Source organism: Plecotus auritus, assembly GCF_963455305.1.
Source record: "Plecotus auritus genome assembly, chromosome: 2".
NCBI classification, from domain to species: Eukaryota; Metazoa; Chordata; class Mammalia; order Chiroptera; family Vespertilionidae; genus Plecotus; species Plecotus auritus.
The window spans coordinates 76498257-76513896 of record NC_137771.1 but is presented as its reverse complement, the minus strand read 5'-3'; the positions used below and the strand labels follow the sequence as shown (position 1 = coordinate 76513896).

Genomic DNA, 15640 nt, shown 5'->3' with positions numbered 1-15640 from the left:
TGTTCTCGTCTTGGCCACCAAGTGACCGGCGCGTGTACAGGGGTTTAAATGAAAGGTATGTACAGGGCATGAAACATATACCAAGGGAACAGATAACTTGAATACAGGTCAACATCAGCAACCAGACCTACAATCCAGTGCTGAGCTCAGATACAGGCTTCAAGGACAATTTCTTTTCGAAGGCGCGTTCCAGTTTCCAGGCCGGCACGAGGTGTGCCTTTGCCAGGGTAAATGGAGACTCATCCTCTCATGCAGCAAATGCTACACATCTGCCCGCAGTCCGTTTAGAAGCATTTGCGGTGGACGATGGAGGGGCCCGACTGGTCGTATTCCTGTTTGCTGATCCACATCTGCTGGAAGGTGGACCACAAGGCCAGGATGGAGCCACCGATCCACACTGAGTACTTGCGCTCTGGCGGGGCGATGATCTTGATCTTCATTGTGCTGGGGGCCAGGGCCGCGATCTCCTTCTGCATCCTGTCCGCAATGCCCGGGTACATGGTGGTTCCGCCAGACAGCACCGTGTTGGCGTAGAGGTCCTTCCTGGGATGTCCACGTCACACTTCATGATGGAGTTGAAGGTGGTCTCCTGGATGCCGCAGGACTCCATGACCAGGAAGGAGGCCTGGAAGAGCACCTCTGGACACCGGAACTGCTTGTGGCTGATGGTGATCACCTACCCGTGGGGCAGCTCGTAGCTCTTCTCCAGGGAGGAGGAGAACGCAACCGTGGCCATCTGCTCGAAGTCCAGGGTGAGGTAGCACAGTTTCTCCTTGTCAGGCACCATCTCCCACTCAGCTGTGGTGGTGAAGCTGTAGCCCCGCTCCGTGAGGATCTTCATGAGGTAGTCGTCAGGTCCCGGCCCGCCATGTCCAGACGCAGTATGGCGTGGGGGAGGGCATAGCCCTTGCAGATGGCCACCATGTGCGTGACCCCATCCCCAGAGTCCATGACGATGCCCGTGGTGCGGCCAGAGGCTTACAGGGACAGCACGGCCTGGATGGCCACGTACATGGCGGGAGTGTTGAAGGCCTGGAACATGATCTGGGTCATCTTCTCACAGTTGGCCTTGAGGTTCAGAGGGGCCTCGGTCAGCAGCACCGGGTGCTCCTCAGGGGCCACGCTCAGCTCGTTGTGGAAAGTGTGATGCCAGATCTTCTCCATGTCGTCCCAGTTGGTGACGATGCCGTGCTAGATGGGGTACTTGAGGGTCAGGATGCCACGCTTGCTCTGGGCCTCGTCGCCCACATAGCTGTCCTTCTGCCCCATGCCCACCATGATGCCCTGGTGACGGGGGCGCCCGACGATGGTCGGGAATATGGGGAGGGGGGGGGCGTCATCCCCAGCGAAGCCGGCCTTGCTATGCCGGAGCCATTGTCAATGACCAGTGCGGTGATCTCTTCTTCCATGGCGACCCGGGAGGGCGGCGGGGTGCAGAGAGCGAGAGCCAGCAGAGCAGAGAGGAGCAGAGAGCTGGCGGCTGCAGCGACTGAGCCCTAGAAAGGCTCAACAGCGGTTTCCCTGGGTATTCAGAGTCAGAAGCATTCTCCTCACCACCACCCTCTCCAAAGCCTCCTCTGCACTGGTACTGAGGCTGTCCTGGAGGGCGCAGAGGCTAGGTAACTGAGACAACGACAGGATTTGGACCACTGGAGCCACCGTACCTGCCTGTCCCCTCTCAGCCTTTCTCTGCTGCGCTGGAGAAGGCGGGCCGCAGGCTTCCGTCCACACCGCACTTCGGGATAGGACAAGGTTTGCGGGCTAGTTCTTTGGACACCGAAAGAGCTGCAGTCGCTCCCTCTCCCAAGCCGCTGTCGCCCGGGAGGTTATAGGGCTGCCCTGAAAGTCCTCTGCGCGCCTCCAGTCCTCGGCAAACAGGGCAGCGGACTTTGCATGGAACTGCTATTTTTAGATACTTTTAAACACCCCAGCGCTGCAGTAAGACTTCGCTTCTTGATTCTGACTCTGCTTCTTGACTGTGGGGCATGTACAAAAAATCCTTAGGCATGCTTGGACTTTCCCTTCTGCCAGTGGCCTTAAATGCCACACATACACACCCCCTCCCCCCAGCTGGGTGTGGGCACCACGTCTGCAGGAGAGCATCGGTAGCCAGGACATTTCTCTGCCTTATCTTAGGCTCCTGCATCTTTGATTGAGTTGGCTGTTCTGCTTGCTTTGCTCCCATGCCCCCTTACCACTGTCAACTTTGGGCCTTGAAAATATCTTGGTTCTCAGGTTTAGCTCAGGTGGTGTTTGTGGGGGTCTCAGACTGCCTGTGTTTGACAGCAGTTCTGGAGACCAGGCAGGTCACGATGGCTTCGTGATTCCTAAATCCCTTCTCCCAGGTCCTTTTTCTAACGGGAGTTAGGTTGCCCAGATGTGACACCCATTTGGTTTAGGATTCACCCATTAGGACATGACATATTTGCATGGACATATTTGAACGGCTTTTGCGAGGAGGATACCTGCGAGGAGGGGAATCAGCGGTGAAAGGAACCAATGGTGGATTTGGAACCCCCAGACAGGGAACCTCCCCACATGTCTCCCCTCTGCACTTCCTGCATGTCTCCCTCAGCGGCTAGCCTGGGCATGCAGGAGGCTTGGCTTCCTTTGTTGCCTGGCCACAAGGAAGTCAAGCCTCCCGCCCTCTCTGCTGGCTCCATGGCTCTGGCAGATGTTGCCATCTTTGTGGCTATGGGTGCCGCCATATTTGTGGCCATGGGTGCCACCATATTTGTTGTGGAGTGATGGTTAATTTGCATATTACCCTTTTATTAGATAGGACTAGAGGCCCAGTGCATGAATTGGTGCATGGGTGGGGGTCCCTTGGGGCCAGCCAGCAAGGGGGGTGGGGTAGGGGCACCGAGAGGTTCTGATCTGGCCAGGGGGAGGGACCACGGGAGGTTAGCTGGCCACGGGAGATTGGCTCTGGGAGCATACTGACCACCAGGGGGCAGCTCCTGCATTGAGCGTCTGCCCCCTGGTGGTCAGTGTGCATCATAGCGACTGATCGATCTGTCGTTCCAGTCATTTGGTTGTAAAGGTTGCTTAGGCTTTTATATGTATAGATCACCTACTGTGCATATGGAACTCTATGTGGAATCAAATAGCTAAAAAATGTTAAAAGTTTTCTGTGTCAAGAAATGAAGTAATCCTTTCTTATATCATATCATTAAAACCTAATGGTAACCCTGTAATATGTCATTATTATACTATTTTTATACTTATTTGGCAGATGAGAAAACACAATTTTAAGAGAAACTTAAACACTGTATTACATTTAATAAGTAGTGGGGCCAGGAGCAAATCCTAGGTTTGAAAATCTATGCTTATAATTATGGATTGTACTTATGTACTTTTCTAGGATGAACAAACGATAGCAATACTGCTTTGTATTCATATATTGGTTTTGCTATAAATTCAATCATGAATCTTTTTAATTGGCCTACAGAGATCTTGATGCAGAGGTGTAGAATCAAAACAGAGATGTCCCGAGATGCTTGCTTAAGAGCTATGCTGAATCACATTGGCTTGGTGATAAGTTCTTATCCATAGTCTTCCCACAGAAGGCCCTTTTGCCACTTTTTATTATCCTAAATTCCATTGCCTATTATATAGATACTAGAAGTTCAGTGCATGAAATTTGTGCACGGGTAGGGTCCCTAGTGGGTGCCGGCCGGGGCCTCCCTTCCCCGGCTGCCAGCTGCCGGCTGGAGTCTTCCTTCATTACGCGCCTCCCCCAGTGGTCAGCGCACGTCATAGCGAGCTATTGAACTCCTGGTCAGTCGAACTCCTGAGGGGACACTTTGTATATTAATCTTACATATATATACTAGAGACCCTATGCACAAAATTCATTCAAGAGTGGGTCTTCCTTCCCCTGGCTGTCAGCACCGGCTTCCCTCTGGCACCTGGGACCCAGGCTTTGCTCCAGCCACTGGCAGGCACTCAGGACCTGGGTTTCCCTTGCAGCCCCAGCTTCGTCTGGAAGGACAGAGGGGACGTCTGGTCTAATTATGTTTTTATTATTATAGATATATAGATAGATAGATGCTTCTTTCTGAATGTTTTGATTTTACAGTAATTTGTTAATATGAAGGATTTCTGTTATTTTGACAGATTTCTGACCTACTGATCCTGGATGTAGGGAAAGACAAAAAGGAATAAGTGGTCCAAGATTTTGAGGAAAACCCAGACCAAACTAGAAATGTTCAGTATTCATGGAAAGTGATGATTGCCTCAAAACCTTCCATGCTCACAAGAATAATATGGAAACTTTTTCAATCAAAACACATCAAAATATAGGAGACTAGAACTGAAAAAAGACTATTCAAAGGAAGGAGGAGAGAACTTTTGTGCTTTTGTTTTGTATTTTTACATCTAAGCCCTAGTAGAAACTCCAGCCTCTTTGAGCGAGTATGAAGGTATCAAGAGCCTTCTCTTTTACAGTAGCCATCAAGGGGGAAACAGAGAGTAAAAAACATCTGCTTGACTTGGAGGGCTATTTCATGATGGACATTGTTCAGAATTGCTGGTTCATGATGTTAATAAAAAACAGACTTATTGTTAGTAAATTTTACAGTTGTAAATTCTCTACAGACAATGCACCTCCTTATTGCCTACACTGGAGTAGTCAGTCCTCTTCCCCTAATCCCACCACTGAATGCCACTGCCTGTTTAATGTTAGGTCAGGATTATAACCCAAGATTAATGTCATATCTCAAGATAACTTGAAGAAGGGGATCTACATCTTCTGTATTATACAGGAGAACCCAAGGGAGACACACACAAAACAGCCCAGTATGACTAACAACATAAGGTATGGGATTCTGTAATATGCAATATATATATTGATCTGGAAAATCATTTAGAAGTAATTTTCCATTTTAAAAATTCTAAAGTAATGGTCCTAAGATGCCAGTATTTTTTTATAAGTCACATGATTATTGAGTCTGCTTTCCTCTGGACAGTGTAATATATGGAAACGTTATTGGCAAAGGGTAGAAGGCAAGAAGCAGTTGCTAGGGGAAAAAAAAAGGTTAATTGCATAGTTCTCTTAGTAGAATGATTCATAGATTTTAGGGAGAAAGAATGTGAACATAGCAACACCTCCCAATTCTATGCACTGTTTTTTATCAAAATTAATGAGTTGTGATCAAGTTGGATAAATGAGTAGCTAGCTAATTAAGAAAAAAAATTTCCCTATCCCCTCCAAGTTGGAAAATACATCCAGTTAAAGTACACTAACCCTATCCAAGAAGCTGTCAGCTGGGATTATCAGGATGGCCTCTCAAGACTTGACCCATTGGCTCAGGAGTCCAATGCATGACCTTGATCTCCATGGTAAAACAATATCTATAAATAATGCATTAGCATTTTCACATGCCGGCCGAGTAACATTCTTCATATTTGCTCTTCAGTTCATGCTGCTCCTCATGATGCTGCTCCACTTTTCTGTGTAGTAACCATTAACAGGTAATTACATGCTTTCCTTTAAAATGAGAGCATAGTGCCCGTGAATTCCAGTTTAAAGCCTCTAGGCTGTGACCTGAGAGAGGGAAAAATAACATTCCTGCAATATCAAGTTAAATGTCTGACAAGTTTGTTTGGATAAAATCAATTTACCATTTTACTATTCTATATGCAAAATTATTGAGTGCCAATCAGAGTAGAGTCATTTTTTTTTACATGTTTTTCTCAGATGTTTCCCACTTGGTAGGGCATTCTGGGGCTCTGGATTAGCTGACCATGATTATTTTACAGAAACTGAATTTATCTCCCTGCAAATCCTCAGCAGATTTCCAGATTTACACTAACACAATGAAAAAGGGGCTTCCTTATATCAGGAGCTTTGGGTTTGATTTTATTTTTTTTCCAATCATTCTACTCACTGTTAATGAACAATACATAGGGCTCTAAGCTTGCCTCTGACCATCTCTGTCTGGAAAATCCAGGTTAATATTGCAAAAAAGCATAGCCAATCTGCTGGAAGAAGCATTGGGTTTGAGAAAACATAAGCAACGGGCATGGCTGAAATTCTTTCTTTTCCCCAAAAATACACTTTTTACCTTTTCATGTAAGCTTAGATTTTTGGCCCAACAAATTTCCTTTTATAATTAAACTATATCTAAAAACACAAACCAGAGGACCACCCCCACCACCCCCTGCTAAAACCCCCCCACAAAAACACAACACCTGAATTTTTAACATAGTTTAATACATTTTTTTTCTTACCAGCCTTAATTGTATATCAGCTTTTCTAAATGAACCTTGTACAAAATGAACAAATTTATTTGCATGTTTTATTCCATATTATTTTGGACAGGAAAAGGTTTCCTGTGGGGGTAGGGGAGATGTAAAATGGACTCCTAAACTGGGGTATTACTGCCATCTAGTGTGACATACTGTAACCCAGAGGGGAAGAAACTAGTATCTCTGAGACAATCCTAGTTAAAATTGCAGAGTTTAGAAGGAGGGAAGAGAACGTTGCTCAGAAGAAGTATCACCACACTGGTGCATACACCATGTAATGTAATGAATTCCTTTGCTGCAAAGGCATAGTATGGTCAAACAATCCAAACTGGTCTATTTCTTCCAGCAAAATGGAAAAACTCTGGTCAATTCTAAAAGCAAGTTCTTTATGAGAAGGCACGTCCCGACTGTAAAGGCTGTTAAACACCAGGAATGATTTATTCAAGAGGGGAATGTCCACATCCTTTGAAAACAGGCCAGATCCTCATATGTCCACAGCTTTCTGTAAGGATGGTCACATCTGCACAGAGCTGGGCAGACAGCTTTGTTGGCATCTTAGTTTTCCTTTCAAGCCCTCTGATTATATGAAATGAAAATAATATATGTCATTCATGCCCACAAGCCACGCATAATATATTGGTTGCCAATAGATATATGACATTTGTGAACACTCACTGTATGGGATTCTAAACATGAGAAATGATACATAAAAACCTGGCCAAGTATTTTTGTTTATTGTTGCTTCACATGGCATAAGAATATACATAAAATGCCAGAAAGATGAGGGGAGAAACACTGTCCTTCTCTGACCTTCCATAATTCTCCTTACTTTTCAAAGTTTCGTCCAGTTGTGGTACAGATTCTATTAGTTATTAGCTTGTGTCTTTGCAGTAGATATCAAACACCATCTCTTCTACCAGGTAATGGGACAATTCTTCAATCTTTTATTTCACTAACTATACTCCCCCGCCCCTGCTAACACAGACACACATCCCCATCTCCACTCTGCAGAGACGTTTGACCTTATAAGTTAAGGACTTTTGTGCCCTGGTATATTAGAAATTTACAACTCTAAAGGCTCAAAAGGCAGAAACCTACATGATTAAACAAGAACTAATTTGGAGAATCGTAAGTGTAAAATCTAAGCTCAGAGGAATTTGAAGGCATGACTGATGTCAAAGTAACCTAGAAACACAGGGTATTTTTGGTCATTCAAAAATATATGGCTCCAGATATCTTGAATGATAAAAGCATTGCTGTCCCACACTGGGCCCAGACATGCTGAAAGAGGAGATCCATTGCCAGCCATGCTCTTGGTACTTAAAATATATCCAGAGGGACCTGCTGAATTCATAGCCCAACTGGCAGAATCTCCAACTAGCAGGCCATCTTTTAAATAGAAAATGGTAAATGGGATCGTCTATCTATTCTCAGGTTTTTGTGGCAATCTGTGTGGGAGAGTACACTTCAGGTAAATTGTCTGCTGGTGTTCTCTTGGCCAGTGAATCAAAAAAGCAATGCAGGGACAGGAGCTCCCTGGTGAGAGGAGACACATAGATATGGGGGCATGAGTCAAATGCATACTTGATAACATGCATAAAAACTGGGGATCAGATTTAACTGGTTCTGAATATTATTTACAGAAATTATATAAAGATTAAACTCCTTTTCACCTGACAAAAAGAGGAGGAACAAATAGAACTACAGATGTCAGTCACTAAACCTAACGATCTGCCCTTTGTTAAGATTCAACATGTATAGTTGAATGTAAAGGTAAATTTGTTAATTCCCCATTTAACATGGATCAGAAATAAATAACAAAGGATTCAAGTCTACCTGCCTCATCAGAGACCCTCAAATTAAAAATTGAGCTATGCTGAAAAAAAGTACTCCTTTTCTCCAGTGCCAAAGCCCAGATTCCTTATTTCCTTTCCTCGTTTTTTCTGCTGCTCTGTATTTGTCCATTTGCATCTGACATGAATAATGCTGCAACCTGGAGAAAACACAGCCCTCTGGTAAAACAATCACCCGGCTTTCCTAGGATTAATCACAGACTAAAACCCTAAATAACATACTGATATATTAACTCCATTAAAATCTAATTCAGTGGCAATAACTTAGAAAGCCAACAAAGGGCTTATGAAGACCAAAGTGAGAAAAGTCTAAAAAAAGGTAAATCAGTGCTCTGATGGAAAGTAAATCTGAATTAAAGAAAGGAGTATGAATGAGGGGGAAACCAGGCTATAGTCCCAATCCTTGCTACCAACTCAAATATTCTTGCAAAGTTTACCTTTGCATATATCTATCTATATCTATATCTAAATATCTAAATATCTATATCTATATCTGTATATCTCTATCTCTATATCTATATCTATATCTATATCTATATCTATATCTATATCTATATCTATATCTATATTTATATCTATCTATATACAGGTAATACTGATGAGCTCTTAACTAATGAGAGGCTTTCAGATGTTAGGATGAGCAATGCAAAATTTAGGAAATGTAATATCACAAAGGGATTCAGTTTCTGATTTCAAAGACCTCTGCCTCAAGGTTTCATTGTGTATATTCATTAATCTATTCCTTTGAACCCTTTACACAGAGGGCATGCTTCTAGATTTGGGCATGAAGGAATGAAGAAAATAGTCTATGTTCCAGCTCTCATAGAAGATACAGGGATAAAGAATACATGGGCTATCATTTAAAAAACAAACAGCCCAGCCAGTGTGGCTCAGTGGTTGAATGTTGGACCATGAACCAGGAGATTGCTGGTTCAATTCCTGGTCAGGGCACATGCCTAGTTTGCAGGCTCAATATCCAGTGGGGGTGTGTGCAGGAGGCAGCTGATTGATGATGTTCCTCTCTCATCAGTGTTTCTATCTCTCTATCCCTCTCTCTCTCTAAAAAAAAATAATAATAAAAACACATTTCAAACAAACAACAACAAAAAAAAACACAGAGGCAGTAGCACAGAACAAGGCATTCATTTCAGAAGGTACAGAGGGAAAGTGATGTGAAGATACAGGAAGAGGACAGACATCTATGAGGCAAGAGGCGTGGAACTGCTTCTTCCCACACAGCCCTCAGAAGGAACCAACATTGCTGACATCTTGGCCTTGGACTTCCAACCTCCAGAACTGTGAGAGTAAATATGTGTTGCTTAAGCCACCCATTTTGTAGAACTCTGTTATAGCAGCTCTAGAAAACTCATACTGACTCTGGATGAGTATTGTTGACTGGATCTGGTACTTGATGCATAAAATGCAGACTAGAACACCAGTGGGCAGAGGAAAGACTCCTCAGGAGGCTGGGGCAGGATAAGCAAGGACACAGGTGGGAAGTCATGGTGGACTTCTGAGTACCAATGCAAGATGCCAGAGGTGCAACCCTGTGACTCGTATATACCCAAAATTGCCATTCCTGTAGCTTCAATCCTGATATTATATGAAACAGAAAAACCTTCAATCTTAATTGAGTTTTACTATAAACCACCCCCCCACCTAGCCCCAAACCCTCACAAATTTGGTATTTAAATGAGCTTTGGATACAGATGAAAATAAAGATGAAAAAAGAAATGGGTGAGATAAAAAGATAGTTCTGAAAAAAATTATTCCCACACTATATGACATTTGGCTAGCTCTCATGAACACCAAGATTCTAAAAAATTGGAAGTTCTGTAATATAAGCAGTATTTTATTTCATCTAGCTGTTGCCTCTGTTTTAGCATTTCATTATGAAACAAAAATTGACATAAATATTAAATATAGTGAAATGTAGCAAAAGAAGAATATTGCACTTTTTTGGTACTACAAGTTGCGTGTGTGTGAGTGTGTGTGTGTGTGTGTGTGTGTGTGTGTGTGTGTGTGTAAACCTGCATTAATTTCCCTGTGTAGGATTAATTAAGTCTGTGATGTTACCAAATACTAGTTTGTAAAGCAGTGAAGGGGCATTTGTGTAAAACTCACAAATGGTGATTCAGGTTCATGCTGTACCATTTACTAACATGTGACATTGGGCCAGTTCTTCCTTCTGAGCCTCAGTGACTTCATCTGTACAAATGTGAATTTAAAGCACTGTCCAACTTACATTAAAATCTTATTATGAGATTCAGGTAGTGTTCTGTAATTGAAAGTGTTTGGTAAAAGTAATAATATGATATTGATAGCAAGTCACTAGATCACTCACTGTTCTTTAAAGCATATTAAAAAATGGTGCCAATTTTAATTTTTAAGGAGCATTGCAATTTCAATATCCTTTTTGTTGATGGTATCAGAACTGTTGTTTGTGCTGAGCTCCGTGTTCTTCAAGAAATGCTATATTGTAAAATATAAAGTATTATCTTGATACATATAGTGCTTAGTGCTACTCAAAAGGAGATCAGTGGCTTTGGGTAAATACCAGAAAGCTCCATATTTACCAAAAAACAAAAACAAAAACAAAAAACTACTCACCAGTGTTTTATAAGCTCAAGAATGCCAGTTACCTAATATAATTCAGCTAAAGGCCAGGTAAATAGCAAATTGTGGGACAGGGAGTGTAGAATCTATGACTTTAATCCACAAAAGGCATTAAAATGTGCTCGTGAGATCCCTTGACACCCTGCTGGAAGTTCCAGAGAAGGGAAAAAACAGATTACATTGAACAGAGTAATGTTTATCTTGGCCTCTGTCTCATTCTCCATTTCTCTTACCAGTTCACTCACATTTCCCTTTAGATGACTGTACTTTCATTATGTTCATCAGGTTTCAAAACATCATAAATTCTCTTATACTACTCTTTGTTTTTTAATCTGACAATTTCTATTTGAAAATGTGCTCTTACAAGCACCATGGTAAGAACAATTTAAAATATAGAGTTGAAGGTCAGTGGATGATGTATATACAGACAAAAGTTTCTATGAAGTTCTCATTGTACTTGGGTTGGGTTGTAGATCGTATTCCAATACAATGCCTGAAGTGAGAAATTATCTCTGTCTAGGGATATCGATAGGAAGATATTTTATTTGGTGTTATTGAGGCTGGATCTTACATACCAGTAAGAATTGGGCCTTGCAGAAGTGTCAGAGGCTTTTAGGCTGAGAGGATAGCATGCATGATTTATGGAGGCCAGATAGCATAAAGTGGTATTGAGAAATGGAGACACTATTTTTAAGATCATAAATTGGAAAAGAATTGACTGAGGCCAAATTGTGAACAGCCTAAGGGAGTTTGACTTATTTCTTTTAGCCAAAACCATAGAAAAGTATTGATACAAAATGTGCATCTAACATTATATGGGGAGAGGCTGGGTTGGCAGTCATGAGGACTCACACCTGGAGCATCACAGGAAATAGGAGCTACAAGAGAGCTGTAACAGAAAGAATCAAGATGGCACATTGATGAATGAATGTGCACATGGAATAAATGTGACATTGAATGTGAATGGCCACAGAATTCGACTCTGAACTCAAGTGAAGGCAAATCTCAATGAGAAGAGTGTGGGAAGGGCAGAACTAAGCATTCCAGTTCTTATTTATTAATGTTCTAATGAAATAATTCATTTGTCTTTCCTGGGATTGGGGGAGGTGTGTGAGTGAGGGACAGAGACAAGTCAACAGCATCAGTCTAAATAAACTCCTACAAAATAGAAGCAAGGAAGGTGAGCTGTTCCCCCTGTCCCCAACAGAATAAGAAAATAGAGATATATTGATGGAACGAAACTTCATACATGAAGGAAGTGAAGAACCTAGTAATAAGAGTAGGAATTTATCCTGAGAGGACAATATCCGTTTCTTTCTCTCAGGCAGGAGATGTGCCTGCACTGCCTTGGGAATCTGCTCTCCATTACAAGTGATTAAGTTTGCTGAGCTTGAAAACAACACTTGGACCAAAAGGAAGTTTCCTGTTGATTGTTTGTATATGTTTAGATGTCCCTGACCTTGGCCTCTGAATTCTCAACATCTGATTAAGTACTAATCATAGCAGAGAAAAAGAGTTTACCTCTTCCTTAACACACCACCTTTAAACAGCACATATGTTCAGAGAACAGTTGGAGTCAAGGTAGAATTCACTCGCCTAGTTCATCTGTCAAGGTTGGGGCTGAGTTTAATAAGTGAATTACAGGATTTTATGTTGGAAGGAACTTGAAAAATTCAAATGAACCAACCAACTTGTATTACAAATGAGGAAAAAAGCCCAAGAGTTTGACTAAAACCTTTTGATTTCTAATTTTAAGACTATTCTCATGCTCTGTACCATAAGAAGAAGCAAAAATTTTGCTCGCCCCTGCTCTTCTTTCTCTTGCTAAGAAGGTCCCAAAGTGTGATACAAGCTGGCACATGATATGGTGGAAATCACTTCTGTGGAGTTCTGCCAAATGACTTGAGCATTTCAATTCAAATTCAGCCAAACCCAGAGAAATTCCTTGCCAAGTTTTTCAGGTCTCTGTCCTTTTTCTTGGTGCACTGAGTCATACACTTTCCAAGGCTATGCTGATACATCCTCCAGTGAAAGCAGAAAACACTGGCAGGATGGTGTAGCCAATCTATCCATACATACAGTGCAGTGATAACAGTCTCTGATTTATTTTTCATGCTTCATCCAGCCTTTAGGGTTTTCAGATACAACAATTCCTTTTTGTTCTCAGTAGTTGTGATTATGCATATGATAGATACAGCATTAAAAAACATCACTCATACATTTCCCTTGTCACCTGCACAGAATCTCTGGGCAATCAAGACTTCTTTCTGAGCCCAAGGAAATGCCTCCTCTCTCCAAGGAAATGCATCAAAGACAAAAACCTCCTCCTCCACAAATGAACAAAATCCAAATACAAGCAAAAAATGAAGTGGAAAAGTGAGATGCTGCTAAATGCATTAGGCACATGTATGTCTTCAGAGCACCCATCTCTTGCTCTCTTCTCTCCAGGGCTGCTTTTCAGGGTTGACTAACACTGAAGAGTGACACTGGTGTGTGATGTACTGTGCTGTCCGATTGGTCAATGTTTAATTGCCTGGTGGAAAAGCAGAGTTGTTTGTCCCTTCTGCCATCCTCCCCCTTCTATCCCTTTCTACTCTATTCTGAATGCAAAATTTTCTTATTATCTTAGGGATATTTGCTGTTGCTTTTTCGTGGTGTTTTGCCTGCTAGAATCTGATTGAAAAGTGCTTCTGTTTCTCCCTCTTTCTAGGCCCCAGAAAACTGGCAGCCTTGACACTTTTCTGACATTTCTAAACAACTCGGGCTCTTCTTGCCAACTTCCAGTTGCTCTCTAAACCTTTTTAATCCTGTAGAATGCAAGCTAATCTACAGAGAGAAAGGCGCCAGGCCTGGTCTGGCAGCTGCAGCTAGGAATGTCAGTGTGGGGGAAATGATAAATACACCTGCCACGGAGAAAGGGAGAGACATGGCCAGGCTCAGCACCACAATAAGGTTATTTAATGTACAGAGATAGGCAGGACACTCTCCAGTACCCTCGAGTGAAAACTGCATGGAGGTAATTTGTTCAGAAAGAGAAATGACAGCTATTAATAATGTGCAGTCGGGAAGGTAGCTGTGTTTGGAAAGACATGAGATAAGGAGCAGAAATAGTCCTGTATCCCCTCAGACCTCTCTCAGGTTTACTCAGTTTGATCTGGGGTATAGAAATCACTAGGGCCTTGTGATCTACACCTCTACATCCTGGAAGGAGAGGGATGGCTGCCTCTTACATAGTAGTAACTGGGTGACATCGGGAAAAGATATATTTCTGTTTGTCAACTTCTCTCTGGTCCCCAGTGGTGTACTGAGCACATCATTGAGTTTAGAGTTGAATTGAAAAATTGTGAATATATTTCCACCATTTTTTTCTTAAGTCCATTAATCATATCAGGTATAGGGCTTAAAAAATGTTTCTACATAATGAGGATATGGACCCATGCCCTTCTGTGTGCATGTGAGCACAGGCGCGTGCACACACACACACACACACACACACACTGCTACCAATCTTTAGCTCTTCTAGTTAAAGGTAATGTATCTGGAGAGAAAGACTGGAAATAAGCTCAGTAAAAATTCACAGGCTAGATCACTGAAAAAAAATCTCAGAGGTCTGCAAGGTTGCCTTAATCAATTTTTTCTAAGATTATAAACTTCTAGAGAGCAAAGACCATATCACGTTACTTAATTTTAAACCCCAAAACATGGACCCATGTACAGTTTAGATAGTTGGGAAATTCTTTGGATGACAATGACATGAGTGACAAGATAGCTTAAACTATTAAATTCAAATGAAATTATGACATATGCAATTTAATCAGTTTTTGAGAGCAAAATGAGATTGGTTGATACATAAATGGATAATGACAGACTAAATACTGGGAACTTACCTTTATTGTTTAAAGTATTACGTATGGGGGAGGGAATAATGGCGGCGGAATAGACAGACGTGTTCCGAGCCTTGTCCCGGAGCAGAAAGAAAGAACAGCTGAGGGTCGCGCAAGGAGTGTTTGTTGGCTGGTTGGGAGACAGCTGAATTCCAGAAGGAGGTGGGGGACTGCTGAACGGGGTTCCCCTGACCTGGCAGCACGAACTGCGGCTGGGTCCCCTCCCGGAGCTGCGGGCTTGGACGCGGAGTCTGCGCCATCTTGATCCGGAAAGTGGAGCTTATCTGAAGCCCGAGAATCCACAACGGCGGCACCCCAGGAACAGCTGCGAGCCCCAGAACAACGCTCCCCAACTGGCGCAAGCACACGGGTTCAGAGAAGCTCTACACTCCACCACGGAAAGGTCAGATTTCGCCTGGGATAAGGTGAGGTCTCTGGTCCCGGCGGGAGAGAGGAACGCGCGTTTTGCGGGAGCTGGAGGACCAGGGAAGTCTGTGCCTAGAAAAATCCGTGGCTGTAGGGGCTGGCGTGATCTGTGACTGTGGAAAGGGGTCCTCAGAGCTGCTAAGAGAAGGGCACTCTAAAAAGCAACCCATTTTGATCTGAAGTGCAGGGACACCCTAAGAATTTCAGGCAGTCCAGACTTACGCGCAGCCCCTGCGTTCCCTGGGTGCCCGGGCTTACTCGCAGTCCCGGAATTCGCACACTTGGGCTTTTTCCTCTTCAAATCCTTGCATCTGATTACTAAGCCCAATACATAGGATCACCCAGTTGGGGACACCCTGGGAGACTGCAGGGGAAGGTTGTTTTTCTGGAACCTGGGGATCGGAGCGGGGAGTGACCATCAGAGAGCCAGCTCTGAGGCAGCCCACTCCCACAGGCCCTTGGCGAGTGCCACAGGGAAAGAAGGCTCTAACACTGCCTAGAGAGGCCATAGATAGACCCGGAAGTCAATCCAGAAACACTGCCACCCAGGGGCTGAATCACAAATTGACTCTTGTGTAATCAAAAATAAAGGAATACGAGAAATTAAGA

General features: G+C 43.1%; 1 pseudogene across 1 annotated transcript; it reads right to left on the bottom strand.

The window, feature by feature from the left end:
• Positions 1 to 284: 284 nt before the first annotated feature.
• Positions 285 to 1409, bottom strand: LOC308241671 (actin, cytoplasmic 2-like; annotated as a pseudogene). The gene has a single exon. The product of its transcript is annotated as an actin, cytoplasmic 2-like (transcript).
• Between the last annotated feature and the right edge of the window lie 14231 nt (positions 1410 to 15640).